Source organism: Vanellus vanellus, assembly GCF_965231255.1.
Source record: "Vanellus vanellus genome assembly, chromosome: 1".
NCBI classification, from domain to species: Eukaryota; Metazoa; Chordata; class Aves; order Charadriiformes; family Charadriidae; genus Vanellus; species Vanellus vanellus.
The window spans coordinates 80040416-80056693 of record NC_138905.1 but is presented as its reverse complement, the minus strand read 5'-3'; the positions used below and the strand labels follow the sequence as shown (position 1 = coordinate 80056693).

General features: G+C 40.1%; 1 long non-coding RNA gene across 1 annotated transcript; it reads left to right on the top strand.

The window, feature by feature from the left end:
- The first annotated feature begins 4787 nt into the window (after positions 1-4787).
- On the top strand, positions 4788-15615 carry LOC309686060. The gene is made up of 3 exons (XR_014270511.1): positions 4788-5125; positions 13797-13848; positions 15288-15615. It is a non-coding gene; the product is annotated as an uncharacterized lncRNA (long non-coding RNA).
- Positions 15616-16278: the final 663 nt, after the last annotated feature.

Below are 16278 nucleotides of genomic sequence, written 5' to 3'. Positions count from 1 at the left end.
AATATCATTGAGTACTCTGAAATTTTTCAGTGCAGAGTGTTTAGTAGTTTGTGATTTTATAACAACTACTACAAGTTAAAGCCCTCCACTAGTATTTTATTTCCATTGTATTGTGCAGCTACCACAGGCCTCTAAAAATTACTTGGAAGAAATTAATTTTAGCTATGACCAAGCCATACGTTCTTAAATTCCTTTCTTAATCTACACAGTTCACTAAAACATTCTCTACTTACTTTGAGCTCGATCGGCCAATAAATACTGCTTTACTACTTAAAGTTATGAGTTGTTTTTCAGTTTATGTTGCCATAAAACAGTTCAAAAGCAATGCCAATACGGAGATGGTTTTGATACAATGCTGTCATGCTGTCAATGGCCTGAATTTAAAATTATTTTTGTACAAGTCACTAGGTATTTTCTAAATTTTGTGGAGAAAAAAAAACCCTGAAACTTATTTAGATTTGTTATTTCCTTTCATTCATAGATATAAATAAAATTAAAGGGAAAGGATTAAAATATTTTACATTAAGCGTCCCATTTTTTCAGTGTAGAGGAAAGCATTTTGTTTTACAAATATATATGAAAGGACTAGTTTTCTCATAAAGTGCCTTTAAAATATATTTATTTCCAGATATTTTAATTTGAACATGCACTTGTCTATATAAAGAATACAAAGTAAGTACTGTAAGTCTGGCAATTTCATAGTAGTAATAAATCTTAAGTGTATAACCATCTGCCAAATTGTGCCTAACTCAGTACAGCTATATCCACATGCTACTTTGATCTATAAATGGCATTACTCTAATATTTAAGTATTATACTTAAAATAAATTCCTTCATTAACACCCGTAGAGCAAGAGAAAGAGAGTGGGAGTGTGCGTAAGCATGTGCCCGTGTGCGCACGTAAAAGATAAAGAAGAAAATACACTTACGGCACTTACGGACCTTTAAAGGCCACCAAAAAGAGTATTTTTAAAATAAATTATAAGAATGGTAATAATAAACTAATCCTGAACAATTCCAGGTATTAAAATTTAAATACGAACCCTGAAAATATTTATGTCCAAATTCACATTGGTAAGACAATCAGGAAACGTAACTGTAATGAGATACAATTACTGAAGATCATCACATAGTTACCTTAAAAAAATATTAGTTGAGAAATGCGAACACGTACCCTCGTGTATACACACACAAATGGCATAAAGCCCTACGTACTTGTTAGCAGCTGTGTTAGAACTGCTCTGGACATGGATGTTTAATAACGTTTCAAGCATACTGAAATATTAAATAAATATAAAAACTTGCACCACCCAACTTTCTTTTCTTCAGCTTCCTTCTATTAAAAAAAAAAAAGGGGGGGGGGGAGGGGGAAGGGGGTAAATGCCATTCAAGAAAAAAGCTATATTGTAATCAATGAAGGCAAGACTGGCACAAGTCCTAGAACATTTGCATTCAGAAATAAAAGCTGTGATCGACCTTTGTCTGCTAAGAAAATGAAGCTTGCTGGTTTTAAACAGGCTAGCGAAGGGAGGGGCAGACTTGATAGAGAGGGAGAAGAGAACCTAAAAAATAGCAACCATACCAAATATTAGTATATCACATCCCTAATAGCCAGCAAGCGATCATCCTGAACGAGCCTAAACCTCGCCGGGCTGATAACGTACTACTGGTTAATAATAAATTAATGGGCAGACGCGAGCCAATTTGCCGATACCCGCGTAGTTTCTGAAACTTAATTTTCCTACTTGGCAATGCCTCGCCGCTCACGCCATCCTAGCAGCCCACAAACACGAAAACGCTGGTGGCACGTCAAGGGGGAGCGGGGAAGCGGTGTGAAAGCCAGCTTACCCCTGCGCAGGGTGGGAAAAGCCATCCAGCCTCGGGGAAGCCGCCGATGGTGGTGGTTGGCGGTTGGGTGGGTGGTTGGTGTTCACCTTGCAGCTCTGCAGTCTCCTGGAAAAGCAGGCAGAAGGCACTGAGGGAGGCTTGGGTGGCATTTGTCGCCCTTGCGAGTGCATGCAGGCCTGGGAGAGGAGGGGAAGGCGGTCCTTACCTAGCAACCACCGGCGCCGGCTCCTCTCGCTCCTCCGCCCGCTCCCCTCTGCCACAGCTGCCCCCGGCTGCCAGCGCCCGCCCGGCAGCAACAATGGGCGGCTGCGAGGGGTGGCATGAAAGGGAGGGAAGGGAAGGGAGGGAAGGGAAGGGAGAAGCGAGGGGAGGGAGACGGAGGGAGGGAGGGAGAGAGGGAGGGAGAGAGGGAGGGGAGGGGAAAAAGAAGAAGGAAAAAAAAAAAAAAAGAGAAGCGTGTTAAGCTTGTCTGGTAGTTAACAAGTCTTGAATGAAGAATGTTAGCAAACAGACAAACAGCATGTCTGATGCATGCTAATAGTCCTGGCTTCACCACTGACACTATGAATAATTCAGTAGAAAGGAGGGAAAAGGGGGGGGGGGAGGGGAGGGGAAAAAAAAAAAAAAAGGCACCCTCCACCCTCCCCTTCACGCTTTCAAACGTCTGCAGAGAAGACGAGAATAAAAAGTATGCCGCAACTTTCTCCTTTCCACCCATCGCTAAGAAAAATATTCGGCAAAAAGGCCTGTTAGGCACCATCACTTTCGCCAGTACTGCCTCTCGGAGATTTTCGATTCCTATTTTTGTTGGCTATTAATTCTTTCTCTCCCCCCCCCCCCCCCCCCCCCGCCTATTTTACTTCTTTTGTCTAGGAGCTGGCACCTGTCCCAGAGACGGCATTTTACTGCACATCCCCTTTTCCCTCCTCAGCAGAGAAAGAGGGGGGCGAGCTTTGCAAGGACGAAACAACCCCCTACACCCCCCCCCCCCCCAATATTTCCATTTCAGCCATGGTCAAATTACAAGGGGTTTGGAGGGATATCATACGCCCTATTTCACATGGCGCAGATACCTAAAGCCATTAAAAATATATTTCTATTAAAGAGAAAGCCAGCGAGAGCAGCTCGTTCCATAAGCAGCACTATGCACTGATTCTCGGGGGAGAAAAATCACAAATAAAAGCCTTCATTCTCATAGCATACAAACTAGCAAAGCCCGACTCATTGCTCAGTCAAAGAAATCAATTTCTTTAACGGAGGAAAAAGAGAGAGAGAGGAGAGAGAGAGAGAAAAGGATCAGCGGAGGGGAAAATACTTGGAGCTTTAACCTCAACATTGCGATATACAGTACAGCCGAGCACAGCGCAGGAGAGACGGAAAACGAGCCCCGTTCTTAAAAGGGTGGAAGAGGAGGGTTAAATAAAGCGGAGGGAAAAGAAGATCCTATTTGCAGCGTTTTTAAAAGTTGTGCTCTGGCAAAGGCCGTCTGAAGGGGAGGCCCTTGCAGCAGGAATGCGAGCAGCAGCAGCAGCAGCGGCGGCAACCTTTTTTTCAGAGTCCAGCCTCCCCCTTGTGAGCGACTGGAGCAATCTGGCTAAGGAAGAGGAGGAGGAGGAGGAGGAGGACGTGAGCTAGCGAAACGCAGAGGGCTAGAGCTGATGATGAAAGAGAGGCACGGCCCTGCGTGAGCAGGCTCGTTTTCATCATACGCAGAGAGACACGCAGAACCATCCATCCATCCATCCATCGGTCCGTCCGTCCGTCCATCCCTCCCTCCCTCCGCGCACAGCGCCGCGAACCCAGCGCCCCGCCAGGCAGCGGCAGCCGCTCCCGTGTCCCCGTGTCCCCGTCCGCCGTCGTCCCCCCCCCCCTCCTGCGGGGCTTCGCATGGGGACGGCCCAGCCGAAGGGGGGGTGTGGGGGAGCCCGGGGAGGCAAAAAAGAGCAACGCGGGGGGGGGGGGGGGGGGGGGAAGGCGCTGCGCTGGAATGCACCAGCGCTATGGCAATATGCTTGACGGTGCAGTGCGGCTAATGAAGCTCTTGATTGGGATTGGGATTGGGACTGGGATGGGGATGCGGGGGGGGGGGAGAGGAGGGAGGAAGGTCCTACGGAAATTTCTTCCGGGATTAAAACGGAGAGAAGAGGGCTCCTCTTTATATTTACACGTACCTAGACGCCTCTCTGTAGCAAAGCAGTCTGCCAGGACCACGAAACTGCAGCGCGCGCGCACACACACACAAAAATACAAAAAAAAACCCCACCAAAACCACCAAAAAAAACCCAAAGCCACAGAGCTGAAAATGGATATTTGAAAAAGTAAATACTGCATGTGACAAAAAAACTTGGGTGATTTTTGTTTTCTCATGCCCTTACTTCTAAACCAGCTGCACAGCCAAGCTCAGGCTGCTTGGCCCTTATAACTATCTTGGCAGCGAGTCAAAAGCTGATAAGCATTTGGGCGAGACAGCTCAACTGCTGTGCTGGAAGAAAAACAGCTGCCATGATTGCTGTTTGATTGAGAGCGCTTACACACACTCACAAAAAAACATATCGGACTGCAAAGACGGGCCACAAATGCCTGAGGATTCAGCTTCAGAGGATCACCGCACATTTCCTTTATAGAAAAAAAAAAAAAAAGTTTTATATAGTTTCTCCTCCGTTCCCCCTCCCCTTTTTTAAAGAAAACGTACTGCGTCGACTTGCTTTTCTTCTTCCCATCCCCCCTCCATAACCTCAAGCAAACTCAAGGAATTGTGCCAAAAGTCCCGTTGCTAGTTACCAAGTGCATTTTTTTAAACGTCCCTTTGATACTTCTTTCCCTCGTGCTTGCCATGGAATATGCAAGTAAAATAATCTTTCCATTACTTACAAGAAGTAATTAAAAAGGAACAAGAACTCCTAGCTCAACGTTCCTTTCTCTTTTTCTCTCTTCAGGGGCAAAAGGAGGGAAACGAGGGGGAGACGGATATTTTTTCTCTTTGCCGAGTCCAACATTTGGCTTTTTCCATTTGTGGCGGATCACTGTAACGCTATTGTAAAACAACTTCCTGCCCCTTTTGGCTCATGTTCCAGAAGCTGCTAGGCTAAGTTCATAGCACAAACTTTTTTCCCCCTTGCCGAAGAAGAGAGACAAAAAAAAAAAAAAAAAAATTCCTGCAAATTATTTTTCCCCCTTTTCTGGCTAATGGACTCACAAGGTGAATTTATTGCAGCTCTTTAAGAATGTTACACAAGAGACGTCGGTATCCCAGCTGGATAATTCATAAGCTGAAAAGGTGGGGTCATTATGAATATACGTCTGTCTGCGTCTGTGTGTGTGTGCATTTTAATTCTGTAATTTTGAATTGTAAGTCTTAATACCATCAGGTGGATAATGAGCTAAGCTGCTTCATCTGTTGTACTAATTTGTATATCTATCATAGCACAGATCATTGGCTCGCTATATACAGCCTCCTACTTTCCAATTGCTTTTGTACTCTAAGGTGACCTGCATCTCTCTCGCCTTCCTCCCCTCCTCTAAACGCTCGGGCTAATGAAAATACCCACCGAAAGCTTCTAAACCCTTCCTGCTAGGAACGGGAGATGCTGCAGTCTCTCAGCTATAAGCCCAAAAGGAAAAAAAAAAAAAAGGCCTCCACAACTTGCTCTCTCACGATCTCTCTCTCCCTCTCCCGCTCTCTCCCTCTGTTTCTCTCATAGCAACAGCATTTCTTGGTACGCCTGCTTTGGCATACATCAGCATTTCTACCCGTCCAAGTGTCCTTTTGCGTCACATCTCGCCATTTCACTCAACCAATGAAATCTCCTTGTTGCAATAAAAATATATATACTTTCTCTGTTATTGGTATATTCAAAAAAAAATTTTATGTGCTTTCCTAACAAAAACATTGTCGAGCATTTGATTTGCCCTACGTGAGGGGAGGGGGGGGCGGGGGGGGAAGGAGACTGTACAGGATTCAACCTTGAAGAGTCGTCTTTGTGGAAAATACGTTACTGTAAGAAAAGAGGGATTACATGGTTACTTAAGGAAAGTCATAGTTGTCCCTCTCATTTAGTATTTATTTTGCATATACTATCATTGCTTTCCTGATGTACTTTTAAAACACCTAGGCAGTTCCAACTACTTGGAAAAGTCAATACCACGTGTTTCTAAGACACTGTAGAATCTTCTTCAGGAAAAAAGAAATTAATTGATATTTTATTCCCCTAAATATTGATCATGAGGTGATAGGAAAAAATGCAATGGCAAAATGAAACCGGTAGATGTGAGCTTCTATCCCTTGCAACTCTCAGCTCCCATCCAAAGAGGCGGCTCTCCAACCTTCTGCTTAAAAACGCACTATCCTGCAAAATGGAGCAGAGGTCTTTGGAGTCATAGCTTTTTTCCAAGATGTGTTTCCTCCTTAGATAAAATCGCATGATTTAAAAAAAATGCAATATTGAAATGATGAGATGTGGTAATGATAGTGACAAAGACTTAATACTATTTCCAAGGTATGAGAGCTTGTAATACAGCCGTTCCACGAGCTGTATGAACTCTGCCTAACAGGTAAGACTGGCAAAAGCAAGCACTACTAAGAGCAGTATATACTGTATTTGATGGAACACACTTTCTACCTATACATCATCAAGTATATGAAAACCCATCTCATTGTTTTCAGGCCTGACTTTAATCCCATTTGCTCTATGAAAATGCACAATAATAGCCAAGATTAGAAAGTACAGGGTGGCACATGGGGGTTTCTCCGAACTGGCTGGCTGTGCCACATCTTGAACGACTGCTGCAGTGGCATATTTAAGGAACTTCTGTTACACATTTTTACCCAGCCTCAAATCTCAAGAAAATGCTCAACCACTGGCATTCTGAGGAGAATAAACATTTCTTTTGTAAGCCAAAATATATGTTTTATGGTTTACCCTTACCAACTTTTTTTTTTTTTTTAAATGGTGTGAAACCACAAAATCGTTTTAGTATTTATTTTTAGGGAATTATAGTAAAAGCATACTAGAGATTATCAGGACATAGCTGACAAGATATTTAAACAGTAGCTTTCCCACATATTTTTATTTCGGTAAAATGACACCTAGTAATTCTGACCTCTTCTAATAACTTTGGTATCTATTGCATACAGACTGGGGATGCAGAGGATGCGTATGCATAAATTCTGGGCGGTTAAAAAGTAAATGCAAGCAAAATTGCTGGATAACAGACTTAGCAGCAGAATGCCATAATGTCCAGCTAAAACTCTTTAAAAAAAATGGCGTGACATTTGTAATAGTATTTATTTTAACAGAAGATGCACAGAGGAGAGTGTTAACCCTGCACGGGGGGGGGGGGGGGGAAGATATTTATGCAATAGTGCATTCAACAACTTTTAATGCCAATGTAATATAAAAGACAGACCTGGTTTTTAGGGAAGGATGAGACTAAGCTACACGAATAGCTTAATTGATAGTCTTTTACTTGCATTTAATTGGTTTTCTGAATGACTTTCCCTCTTTTTTCTCAGACACTATTTTTAGCTCCTTATTTATTCTTGTATTTTCTATATAAAAATACAGATCTCCTTGCTCTTTACTATCCATACCTATTCCTTCCTTTATCACTTTTTGTATAAATGTGGAAACAGCTGAGTTTCATCTCTGCTTTTGCCTGTCTCATAACTGGGATAATTCTGGTGCATTTGGAGGGTTAAAAGTGCATCGCCTTTAGACAATTACGGCTCAGATTCATTCACTGAAAGTTATCATTCCTCAAGAAGATATATAAATGCATTATATCTGTCACCATAGTTGTAAAATAAGATTAAAAGACACCTAACTTTAGGTTACTGCAGTACTAAAAAAATAAGGATTCAGAAAGAGGAAAACAATTACGTGAAGTCCAACTTGTAAGCTTCGCTTAATAGAAATGGAATTCAAAAAAGGGAAGTGGAGGAATTATTTTAAGATTCCCCATACATGAATAAATTCAAATTATGTAAATAGTAGTAAGCCAATATTTTCACACCGCAATTTATACTATTACATAATTTTATAACCTCTCACTTTCCCCTTATCGCAAGTTCTGTCTATTGGAGACTCGTTATAGATACTCCTGCCATACACTAATATTTTAACTCAGAGTGGTATCTCTTGTTCTTTCATGTCAATTTTGTGTGAGACAGACATGAACAGTAAGGTCAGCTCTAAAAAGATTTGTGATTTTTTCTTTCTAAATAATAGAGCTTATTTTCAATATGGGGTGGTTTCTAATCTAACAATCTCCAGAAACGTTTCATAAAAAATGATCAGGTACGTGTTTTTTAAATAACACAATCAAACACATTTCTTTTTTAGGATTAAGCTGTCCAGAAAAGTGTAAATTAACATTTTTACATTTTTTTATCATATAATTAAAATAATTCCAGTATGTTATAAGAAAGATCGCCAAGAATAGCTTTACTTAAAATTTAGAGAGCGCTTCTTTTTAAAAACACTCTCCAGTGATGAAAAATAATAATAAAAATAAATATATATCTGTAAAAAAGCAAAGCAGTCTTGTCCATCATTCCCTACAGGGACCAAAGGTGCTCTGTGGGATTATAGCTGGTGTACACATCACAGAAAGGACAATAATTACACATTGTACAGGTTACTTTGCAAAGTTCTAGTCTACTGTTGAATAATTCACATTAATTCCAATGGATCAGTGGCATATTCAATTATGGGGGAAAAACATTTAAATACCAAATAAAGACAGTTTTGAAGTAAGTGATTTGAACTGTAAAGGCCAGCTGAAGAAGGGTATATTTCCACATTCTTCCCTTCAAAACATAACGAAGCATTTTGCAAAAATACTTCCTTCAGCACACTGTACTTTAACAGTAATGTTTTATAGCAAACTTGGCATTAAACTGGTATCAACACAAATGAAACTCTGGCAGTAGGACAAGTGTTTTGTTTTTTAATTTTTTTTTTTTTTAAAGAAAGGAGGCATTAAACAGTGCATTGCATTAGCAGTTTTTTAAAGAGTGTTGCCGACACAATTTTTGTTTATCTTGCAACTATTTTTTTTTCTTTTTTTTTTTTTTTTTACTGTACAGAGCTGGACTCTTGAAACTGATGGTATTAATATTTTGCTTATACACCATGCTTAGTGATGAAAATGCACAGCAGCAGCACCAAATCGAAGCCCAATACAAGATTCCAATCACTGGCTTCCACTTATTTATCATAAAAACCTTACGAAGTTGCAGGCAGCTAACTGGACTGCAAATACATGTTTGTGAAGGGGGGCGGGGGAGGGAGGGCAAGCTAGAAACTAAGCACTGGCACAGTCCCGTCTAGTTTTACGGCTAGATGAGAAGCAACCACGATTTTATTTTACTGAAAACGCCACTAAACTTTGACAAGAGCAGCGCCGGGGGAAACCGGCTGCAAGTCACGCTCTGACGGACTGTAATGTATTCTTCACGCTGGCAGAGGACAATACGTGCTCCACGCCCGGGATCGCGCTCTCTTGTTCTTTCCCTGCTAGCCCCACGCCGCGCCGCGACGCCGACCCTCTCCCCCCACCCGCCTCCCCGCCGCCCACCGGTGCCCGCCCGACGCAGGTGCCGCCGCCCCGGCCCCGCTGCCGGCTCCCTCCAGCCGCAGGTGAGGGGCTGCCCCGCCGGCCTCCTCCCTCCCCGGCTCCAGCCCGCACCTCTCCTGCTGCTGGCTGCAGTAGCCACCGAGCTCGCCCAAGGGCCAGCGGCGGTCACGCCTTGTTTCACCCTGACCCGAGGAAAAGCTGCAGATTTCTTCTCTCAGCAGCGTTCTGCCTGGGGACGCGCCCGGGGATGGGCTGGACTAGCCCAGGCAAAACTCAAAAGCTAAAATATTAAGAGAGATTTTTTTTTTTTTTTTTTTTTTTTTTTGCATCCGCTACTTCTGTACCCTCAGCAGTGCCTGGCATTTCTGGTTCTCCCGCTGTAAATACCCTGTCCTGGCACTGCTTTTCTCCTGGTGGCGTTAGCACAGAGTTAACACGAGCTATTGGATTTTAAAACACAGCCCTGCGTTTATTTTAAATGGGCAGGTCTGCTTAAAATTGGATGCCTTGCAGAAATAACTACTGGAGGGAAAAAAAAAAATAGTGGGAGAATTAAAAAAAAAAAGAAAAGCGGGAGAAGAAAAAGAAAGGTAAATAACACGTAAAAAAAAAAAAAAGATAATTTTCAGAGAATGATAAGATGCAAAAAGTAAGCAAATGTACCTGATGAAATCTGTAATGAAAACTGAAAATTTCTTAGGTCTAAAAAGCGATTAAAATATATTTATATCAGAAATTACTTAAAGGCTTTTCAACTAGTCAAGAGTTGTCCAGTGACCAAGTTCTGTGCTATTAAGAGTTTCTATTTTTTAATTACAATAGAGTGCTACAATCCTGAACAAAGTGAATTGTAATGGGAACAAGAATGACATATAACAGAAATTCCTTAGGGTTTTTTTTTTAGTAGTGAAATATTAATAAGGATGAAAAACGTACATAAATTATAAGAAAGTAAAAAGGTGTGTCCATTATGGCAACACATTCGCAGCATACTTGCAGTTATTTAGTACATACAGAGATACTTAATCCAAAATGGTTGCAGAGACAGAATTCATAGGGACACAATCGGTTTATGAGCTGAATATTAGTATCATATCTATTTTATATAGCCAACTTCAGTTTTACAGTTCAAGTTCATATTTCTCTTTAACCCTTTAAAACTAAAAAGTAATGTACATAAGGTGCATCTTTGATTGATCTATCTAGCTTGGCTATCGAAAATATCACTGGAATCTCACACGCTAACAGAGTATATTAGCACCAGCAAATTAAAATCCCTATTCTTGAAAAAAAAAAATTCCTAACATGATCGATATTGACACATTATTGTTATTATCATAAAACATAATGTCAAGAGAATAATGAACCTATTGCAAGTATTCATGTTTTTACCGGGGCAGATAATACAGGCTTCTACATTCGTTATGTAAGTTGCAGGTATATGTAACAGTCATGCAAAAAGAACACCATCTTCTATTTTATACCTCATAGAATTTGTGTTCCATGAATTGTCTTCCCGGGAATCATTTGGGTTTTATCTTCCCGTCTGTCATGTTATACTTACTAAACTTCTCACACTTGCATTATTAAATTTCTTATGTTTTGAAGGGATGCCTAAATTTACGTATTGGGCTTTAACAATATACTGCTGCTTTTTAGTTTTAGTAAACAAAATGTCACACACACACGATTCTGTATCTCCCTCGTCCAGAAAGATGTATTCCCACAGAGAGATACATTTAAGCATTCCATTTCATATTTGACAAAAAAAAAAAAAAAAAAAAAAAGACAGAGTACACAGAGAGGGTGTTGGCACATTAGAAGGGACAACTGCCCCTCTCCCAAACACAGCCTGTGAAGAAGGCACAGCATCAGCAGAAGTTTAAATTCACTCCGCTACCAGCAGCTGCAGCGGTGGAGTGACGGCTCTGGGACTCCAAAGCAGATGCAGCAGCAGCAAGGCCTCAACTCAGAGCATCACGCTCCGAAAGGAACCATTTCTGTTCGTATAGGAAGAAGAGACCTTGACATTACATGGCATACGTAAAATGGTTTCCAAAAATAGAGGGTCATTTCGGTGTTGCCAGCAAACCAGAAGTTTATTGAAAAAGAAAGTCTTTTTTTGCAATTTCCCATTTTGCTTTTTTAAATCCAGCACCTATGCAGCATCTATGGAGGTTATTTTAATGCAGTTTATTACAACCTGACAAGACCAATTCAAGCAACTCTTATAAGGAAAACATTCAATGGAGTTTTTATTATGCTATCTACACTAATAAAATACAGTACGAATGACAACACTGGCATCACCAAAAAATTTTTTAAAAAGGGAGAATTGTGAAAAGCTGCTTCCAGACTTATTCAGCGAACTGTGTTTTTCATTTGTTTAAAAAGCACTTCCTTTTCAGAATACTGAAAATTCCCAGGGGATATCAGTGACTAATCCATGGAAATTTCAAGTTTCAAATTTAACCATTTTTTCCTAAGGCAGAAGTGCATTTTACTGGAGATTTTAGGTGGATGATAAAAGCACTGAAGTGTTAGAAGGTCAACTCTTAAATTTATATTCCCTGAAAACATTAGCAACAGAAATGTAATGCACTGATTTTTTTTCTTGGTCCACCAAAAATTTCAAGAAAACTGCACAGTGTGTTTTTCTAGTGCAAATAAGTAACTTAATAAGAAAACTGTGCAGGGGAAAAAAAAGACAGGGAGACTTTTTGCCTCTTGGCAACAGGACAGTGAGACTTGGTTCGAAACAGAGAACGCTCCCTGACTCAATTAGAAAACTTCAAAACTTTTGAAGCCAAATACCAAAATCAAAGTTGTCATCTAAAGCCCATATTGCTTCCGTCATTTATTTGTAAGAAAATTAAACAATTCCCCTTTCTCCCAACAACCATTTTAACAAAATCACGTACTTCATCTTTTCTGCATGTGTGTGCCCACACACATACACGTGTGCTCTGTGCAATATGGTAGAGCTGTTCATATGTGTGTGTATGTATGCATTTATGGTCTCATGTTACAAAAGCCCAGTAAGTATGAATACTATTAGAGTAAGACTGTAAATTAATATTCAGTTTACATAATACGGCTCAATAGAAATCACAGTATTTTAATAATGCAGCCCAAAGATTACTAACGAGGGGTTACATTTGAATTACAACAGGAACATCATAGAAGACGTGGTTCGGGACTAAATTTTTTTTCCAGTTATACAAATAAACACGTCATTTAAAAATATATTAATATATCTAAAATATAGAGTGAGAGCTATACAAAAGAAGTTGATCATAACAGAGCTACATCAGCAGTAGCTTTACACCTTCAGCGTTATCGTAAGATCTCATCACTACATTCAGAGAACACGTACAACTGACTGACTGCTCTGTGACCACCTGAACGTAAGACACTGCTCCTGTACTAGACCTGAAACAATTCAGGAGACTGACATAAAGATCAGGGATTTCGTCTAATAAAGCACTGCAAGACGTACACCAAAATGTTGTTCCAGCACTCAGCTGGCAGCGCTCTGAGTTCTCAGCACAGAGGGGAAAGCAAAATAGATACTTAAGATTCATTGTGGGGACTTGCAAAACCGATTTTGCTTTAATACTGTACTTACACACGTGCTCCTATAGCACATGGGTATCCCATACATACAGGGGAAGATTTTTATAGGAATATCAGATTTACTGTATTATTGTTCAGCTTTTACTGGCCAGCTAATGGCCAAAACCTTAATCAGTCTAAGAAATTTATTGGAAATCTATTGGAAAAGGCCATTTTGTGCTGGAACTACTATGTTATGCCAGCTTTCGTCTTTGCCTTTCCGAACAGAGAACGCCATTTTGAGGCTGTCATGCATTTTTCTTTCTAGAGCAGATAATGCCAGTGAAAAGCACAAGGATGGTATCCTCGTACCACAGAAAAATATAGCAATGCAGTTTCACAGAGAAGTAGCATTTTTATTTTTACAGGTGCAACTGAAGTCTGTCTTTTATTTTCTGCCCACCCTAATATTCAGTTAAAAGCCACACACACACATAACTGTATGATATGTAGCTATCTGTATCCATAGAGCATTCTGAAACTTTCACATTTATTTTTATTCAAGTATTCAATGGAAAGAGGCAGAAGAACAGATTTGACCGGACGACAAAATCAGACAAATAAGCATTTACTTGAAATTAATTTTGCTGAGTTACACTGGGCCTAACTGTATAACCGGCAGTCCGGTGTTTAGAAGAACGTTAATCCTCAAAAAGTAAAGAATAGACTCGGTAATTTTCATAGTGCAGCTGAAGCCTGACCAAACCCATATTCTATAAGGCTATTTTTTAATTTTTCATTTTTTCTCTCCTTAGATAAGCTGATGTATTGCAAATCATTGTCCAAAGGATCAAGGAAATTAACGGGGTAATAGAAATGGCTTAATACTAAAAATGGAATAATAGACAGGGGTACAACAGTTGCTTAACAGAGGAGGCTGTTAAATATGAAAGGTTCTTACTTAGTTGTCACTGCAGGGGTCACATTTGGAAATAATTTTGATAAAGCAAATTTAGAAAAATAATACAGGAGTTCATATTTCTAATTTCAGTAACATCTTTGTCTAGGAAATGAGAAAAGTCTTTACCATCTTTAAGCTTTACCAGGTATGCTAGCTGGAGAAATCACTGCCAGAAATAATAATGCTGAGGAATCAAGTTCATGCAGTAAAATTGACTACTCTGACCATTCTATTAATCCAAACTTTGTCAGGGATAAAGCTCTTTTTTAAACAGTAAAACAAAAAAAAAAAAAAGAAAAAAATCCTGGGACTTTTGAGTCAGGAACATCCAAAGCAAAAAATCTCCAAAAGGCCTCACTTAATAAGAAGCTTTCAGAAGAGGCACTTCTACTACCACATCTTAGTTTATCATATTGCACGTTGAAATATTTGACATGCAATCAGAAAAATTAGTTCTCATTTCAAGCAGACACTTACTATATTTATCGTAAGGTTCCAATATCTCTTTGAGGAAAAAGAAACATTTTAAAATTTTAGTATCAGCTGAATATTTGCTCCACTTTTTTCTTCTTTTTTCTCTAAGCAGCTGTACACATTTTAAAATTCTCTTACAGCTCATCATGTCCAAACAAAGCACAACCGTATCAAAGCTTTAAGGAAAAAAAAAAAACCCAAAAATGAACACAACTGACATTGGCTTGACACTGTCTTTAGTCTTAAAAAACCTGCAGATAACAGAAACGCAATAATACTACTAGAATGCATGTTAAAAGGGGATAGACCTTGTATTTTCACTAGTAAACATGCTAATTATAACTAATTGACACTAGTGAGGAATATACATATGCTAACTTGATAATACTATTTTTATCGGATAACGAGTATAGTAAGTATACCTTTCTTCTCTGTCTTCCATTAAAATCTAAAGCTAGTGGGATTTCAAATAACGAATAAAGGACACCGAAGGATTGGTTTCAGTATTGCTGTAGTGAGCGTCACTTGCTGCTCACGTACTGACTCTCTGCTGTTCACGTTTGGCTCAGCTCTGAATGCAAGTTTTCATTAAAAGGGAATGATGTTTGAGTTGCTTAGCCACATCCTTTGTTCAAACAGCTTATTTTGCTGTATTATGGAATGCACTTTTAAATCTAAGAGTAGGTGATTGGAAGTGTTTGTTTAAATAATACAACTTCAAGAAAAACAAGGGAAAGATGTAACATTTTACTTTAAATGACTGGAATGCAGAGAAAAAAAAATAAAATGAGGGAAGAGAAAGAAAGAGATGAAATTTTGCTGTCTTACACAAGAGAGTTAGCATACTAGATCAGGCAAATCTGTATTACAGCACATAATCTGAAGAAGAAAGGAAAAAAAAAAAAAAAGCTTGGAAGTCTGCAACAGTTAAAGAAAGTGGCATACTCTCTCCTCCAGAGAGAAAAGGCTATTAGAGAAGGCAAATCTGCATAGCAAACGCAGCAGCACGACCCCAGGCTCTCTGTCCTGCCCTGCCCTGCACCTTGGAAAAACCTGGGGAGAAGGATGCTCTGAGCAAGGTGGAGGTGCTGGGCATCTCCTGCCCACACACTCCTCCCAGCCCCCAGGCAGGATTGAGCCACTTCCAGTGTCCACGCTTCCAGCCTCCCACTCCACGAGGGTGGACTGAACACAAGAGGTGCCCACAACCGTACGGAAGATACAGACTGAAGGGCATCTATTGGATGGCTTCCTGCTTATGACTAGAGCGGTCTAAAAGGAGTCCAGAGAAACACAACTGCAAACAGCACAGCAGCCAGCGTTTGCGGGATCGCACCCTAAACCAGCAGTAACATCAGGTGAACCCACCCTGCACTCCAGTATGCCAGTATGGTAGAGTCTTCCAGGGATTTATAGTGGTATAAAATATGGGAAAAAAAAAAAACCACCAAACAAAAAACCCAACAGCAAGCCCAAAAATACCCAAGTCTGAGAACTAAAATTTACTGTCGTACACATTTTTACCCACACACATTTTTACCTTGATCCTGTTCATGTCGACAGCCACAGAAGCCTCAAACCTTACTACCACACTATTACTTATTTTTGTGATGGCAACATTCTATGTTCTCCTCAATACACACACATCCCTTGTGCTCAGTTTTAACCCTGCTGTGTTTTACACAACTTGGCTATCATCAGCAATAAGGGCTTTTTTTTGATACAAAGAAGAAATGTGGAAAAGCAGTATTTTGACTGAAGATATGTGTTTACAGTTTAGTTATTGTATGAAAGACCACTGTATTTTCACAGATTTTACTGCTGAGCAAATAATAGCAGAGATGAAAAATAATAAACATCTT